Below are 5625 nucleotides of genomic sequence, written 5' to 3' on the forward strand. Positions count from 1 at the left end.
GGGGGGGGGGGGGGCGGCATTTTTTAACTGATAATATTTGTTATAGGACTTCGTTAGCTATTGTTCCCTATTTTATTGTTTCTGTTGTATTCCATACCTATTTATATTCCTTATATTTTATTTAGTGGACCACTAGTAAGTGTCGATGTCGACCCCTCGTCGCTACTTCTCTGGGGTTAGGCTAGATACTTACTGGGTACATATTGATTTACGTACTAATGCTACACTTCTGCACTAAATGTGCAAGATCTGATAGGTTCATTCGATGGTCATCATGGCGCGTGGGCGCAGCTACCGAGGAGACTTTATGGTGAGTTGCTCTCTATTCTACGCACTGCAGCCCTCAGAGTCTCCATCTTATTTATTTACTTTACCCTGTCTATTTTATATTCTAGATAAATATTGTATTAGTATTTTGCACTCTTTAGCAGATGCTCATGCACTTGTGATACCGGGTTTTGGGATATTTTAGAATTGGTTTGTGGCGTTGCTTAGCATTGATACACTTTTATCATTTATTCTATTTGAATTGTAAGTTTTCATGATTTTAAATAAGCTAATTTTTTTTTATCTAATAAAGTTAACGATTTTGAAAATAATAAAAGGAATGATTAAGTTGGTAGTTCACCATTGGCTTGCCTGACGGCAATGTTGGGCGCCATCACGATCTATAGTGGGAATTGGGTCGTGACAAGAACTGAAGTAGTAATTGATATGATCTACATGAATGTTACAGTGAAATTCATTTATCTTAGTAGTAGAATATTTTTTTGTGTACATGTCACATCATCCACCATTAATATCTCATTTTTAGCATAATTGACTCCGGAGCAGTAAATATTTTTAACTAACTAACATTTTTTAATTGATAATTTTGATTGAATATGTGAAATGATTTTGTAAATAGATGAAGAAATTCAACTAATCAAGAAAGAATCAGAGATTTGTAGTTGTATCAATGCTAGGTAATAAGATTCCATTGTATGAAGTTATGCAAGTTTGAGTATCCCAAAATGGCCACGATGCAGCGGATACAATTGAAATTGAACTTCAAGATTCGATTAAGAGCTTCTCTGTTTTGGGTGAATTCGTGAAGCCAAAATTCTACAAGATGATTGATTATTTAATTTCTGAATATCCATAAGCTTAACGTTGCGATTCCACTAAAGAATTGTAGGTATAACTTTTAATTTCTGATACAACTTTTTCTTCTTTTGACATGAATCCGGTTATAATGAAACGTAAATAAACATCTTATCAAAAAGACTATTCATGATTAAGTTCGAGATGTCCCTGACTCTTGTTCGTCCCTTGTCCGGAGTATATTTTGAGTTATAAATATTTATCCTTCATGTTTCTTGTGATTCTTCTTGGGATGGTAACATAGTACATGATGATTGATAGTACATAATGATAATCAGAGGTGAAACGACCTTACGTCACTCTCATAAGTTTCAAAAATGTATCCGTATAAACTCTATGCATTAAAGATTTATCGGTAGGGGATCAAATGGCATTGCGTACATATATATGGTATACCTAAGGACATGGTACCCTTATCTTACCACCTGCTGTGAGGTTATGTATCGTTATTTACCACCAGCTGGGCAAACACGTATTTATCATCGAGCTACGACTAGTCGAGTGGTTACCATTGATCAGTTGGGAAGTTAACGTCACGATAATGATGTAATCAGAACTATGGTATTGTAGCTATATATATGTATATATGAGTTTGATTTTTTTATACATGTTATGGCCCTCACCGGCAAGTCAGAGGTTACAGGTTGACTCTTATCCCTCTCAGTGATAGTATCTTATTGTTATGTTTCATTTCTTCCTTACATACTCGGTACATTCTTCGTACTGACGTCCCTTTTTCCTTGGGGAGCTATGTTTCATGCCACACATGTGTAGATAGCCGAGGCAAGACTCCTCCACTGTAGGTTGCATCCGGATATTATTTTTTGGTTGGTGAGCTCCACTTCTTCTAGGAGTATTGCCAAGTTAGGGTTCTGTATATGTTATTTTGTTTTATGGGAATGTCGGGGGCCTTATCCTGACTTATATACTATAAAAATGTTTCTATAAAGGCTTAGCAGACAGTATCCTGTGTATAGTTTTAGTTATGACATGTCAGCCTATCATGCTGGCCTTGCCGGCCCCCATGTACCTATTTAAATTCTTTTTGAGTGGTTATGCGTGTTAAGTTCTGATGTGTGTGTGTGTGTGTGTGTGTGTGTGTGTGTGTGTGTGCGTGCGTGCGCGTGTGTGTGTATCAATGTGGTCTCTAATGGTCTGTGACAAAGTCTTATAGTAAAGAAGGATAAAGTATGTGGCGCTCAGTTGTGTAGGCATCGGGTGCCAGTCGTGGCCCTCTAGTTTTGGTCGTGACAAACTTGGTATCAGAGTAGGTCTGTCCTTGGGTTGTCTGCAAGCATGTTTAGTAGAGTCTTATTTTTAAATGTGTTGTGCACCACGATATATAAACATGAAACTACAGGGCATTTAGGAACATGTTACCCTTTCTTCTTGATATTAGATCGTGTAGTAGAGCAGGGTCGTAGGGAATGAAATCCTTGACTTTTGACTTGTTTCATATACAGCGATGACTGTGACCAGGAAAGCTACAGCTAGTCAAAAGGGTAAAGTAGTGGCCGATGAGGGCATGAGTAGAGCACTAGTGGCTAGTAAGGGAAAGAGTGAGGCCCCGAGGTGAAGTGTGACACCCTCACATAGTTCTCCGACTCCGCAAGCACACTAGAAGCTGAGGAAGGACCCAGTTCCTCCACATGTTTCTCATGACGAGGGTCAGTGTAAGAGAGCTAGGTCTATTAGCGAACTTGAGGATTCTCGGGATGGTCCTAGGTGCCACCATATTCTTTTGATAGTGCCCTTTTACAATTGTAGAGGCCGCGTTATGAGGGATTTGTTTATTCTGAATCAGGTCAGGGTTCGAGGGCTTTGGGTTTCCAAAATCGGAGGGATTCAACATAGATGAGGGCGCCTCATCCACGGTGCAGTCAATGCGATAGCGCCCATTCTAGACGATGTCGTCAAGGATCTAATGTATGCTATACCTATAGATACCCCAGTCATTATATGAGAGATTGTGCGGTGAAGGACAAAGGTGGGATGGCTCAGCCCACCGGATCTGTAGCAGCCTCCTCCTCTTTAGTACATCCTAGAGCGAAGCCCTCAAACATCAACCGTTAGAGGTAGAGGTAGAAGTGGACCATCTAGCTTTGACAATAGTCAGAACCGCATATATGCTCTGATTAGGTATTAAGATCAGGAGTATCCAACCGGCGTTGATACAGGTATATTTACTAGCCGTGTGTGACCAAGAGTTACTTATTGCTGCTGGTTATGACCATTTAAGGCATTTGTATTGTGTTTTTTGGCTGCATACAACTTGGGTTTTAGTTTAGGTTACAGAGGAGACTCTGGTAAAATTTTTCTCTAAGAGTTAACATTCGAGTACAAATGTTTCTACCGGGGGGGGGGGGGGGGAGAGGATGTTACATCCCCTACTTTTGTACGTTGGATTTGTCGTAAGACAATTGACATAAGTTCAAGAATGATATTATTTTGGAGATTATAATTATTTTTGTTATTTATAATAAGTAATAAGTAAGTGTCGTGAAGGTTAGAGGGTAAACGAATCGAAGAAAATGAGTTTCGTCGAAGTTTGACATTTTGGGATTAAATACGGTTCAAGCTATAATATCTCGTATTTATGGACTAGTGCTATACCATATGACCATGATAGTAAGGTATATGAAGTATGTTAAAATTGATTAGTATTTAAGTGAATTGAGTGCAAGAATTAATTGGTGGATAATTTCTTAATTATTGAATTGTAAGTGGGATAAAGTAAGTATTTATTAAACAAAAGGATAAGTATAATATTGGCATGTCCACGTGGGGGCATGACAATGATGTAACATATGACTAGTGTCCTTTATACGATCTATGGGTGGACATTTGAAATAAGTTTTTAGTATAGTGATATAATGAAGAGATGGGTAGACCCCACGGTCCATGATGGATGAAACACTTTCTTTGGACTCTTCTTATTAGGAATATTTTCAACAAATATGACCTCTTTTCACTTTAGCCAAACGTGGTGTTTCATAATAAAACTAGGCAGCAACTATTTTGGTACCTTCATTTCATAAGAAGTAGAGAAATTTGAAGCAACAATCTTTGGAAATTATTCATAAGACAAAGTATTTTGTGCAGCAACGTGTGCCAATTTAAATCTGATCGAAGGTTGCTTTGTAGCAAAGTAAAGGGACGAGATTTCAAAAAAGGACGAATAAAGTACTGACTCATCATCTACAACCTTCCAGGGACTCGTATGAGCATCTAAGGTTAAGCGTATAACGGAAGGATTGACTCGTCTTAGTCATTCGAAGGTTGAATAGTATGTTAAGGTATGTTCCTTCTTTTGGCATGAATCCGGTTATAATGAAACGTAAATAAACGTCTTATCAAAATGATTCTATTCATGATTAAGTTCGAGATGTCCTTGACTCTTGTTCGCCCCTTGTTTGGAGTATATTTTGTATTATAATGATTTATTCTTCATGTTTATTATGATCTTTCTTGGGCTGGTAAGGCAGTGCATGATGGTTGATAGTACATAATGCTAATCAGAGGTGTAACAACCTTACATCACTCGGACAATTTTCAGAAATGTATCCTTATAAACTCCATGCATTAGAGATTTATCAGTAGGGGATAAAATGACATTGTGTACATATATATGGTATACCTAAGGACATGGTCATGGTACCCTTATCTCACCACCGGTTGGGCAGTCCTCCATCGTTATTTATCACCGGTTGGACAAACACGTATTTACCATCGAGCTACAGTTAGTCGGGCAGTTACCACTGGTTGCACAGTTATATATCGTTATTTATCACCGGTTGGGCAAACACGTATTTACCACCGAGCTACGCCCGGTCAGGCAGTTAACGTCATGATAATGATGTAGTCAGAACTATGGTATTGTAGCTATATATATATATATATATATATATATATATATATATATATATATATATATGTATGTATGTATATTTGAGGTTGAAGTCGGTATACATATTATGGCCCTCAGCGGCAAGTCAGAGGTTACATGTTGACTTTTATCCCTTTTAGTGATAGTATCTTATTGTTATGTTTCATTTCTTCCTTACAAACTCGATACGTTCATTGTACTGACGTCCCTTTTGCCCAGGGACACCGTGTTTTATGCCACACAAGTGTAGATAGACAAGGCGAGAATCCTCCACTGTAGGCTACATCCCGATATCAACTTTTGGTTGGTAAGCTCCACTTAATCCCGGAGTATTGCCGAGTCAGCGTTCTGTATATATTATTTTGTTTTATGGGAATGTCGCAAAACTGTCCCGACTTATATACTATGAATATGTTTCCATAGAGGTTTTGCAGACAATATCTTGTGTATAGTTTTAGTTATGACATGTCAGTCCATCATGACGGCCTTGCCGGTCCCCATGTACTTGTGTAAATTCTTTTTGAGTGGTTTTGCGAGTTAATAATGTCGTTGTGTATGTGTTTGTGTATGTGTGTATATATATATATATATATATA

Source organism: Nicotiana attenuata, unplaced genomic scaffold (genome assembly GCF_001879085.1).
Source record: "Nicotiana attenuata strain UT unplaced genomic scaffold, NIATTr2, whole genome shotgun sequence".
NCBI classification, from domain to species: Eukaryota; Viridiplantae; Streptophyta; class Magnoliopsida; order Solanales; family Solanaceae; genus Nicotiana; species Nicotiana attenuata.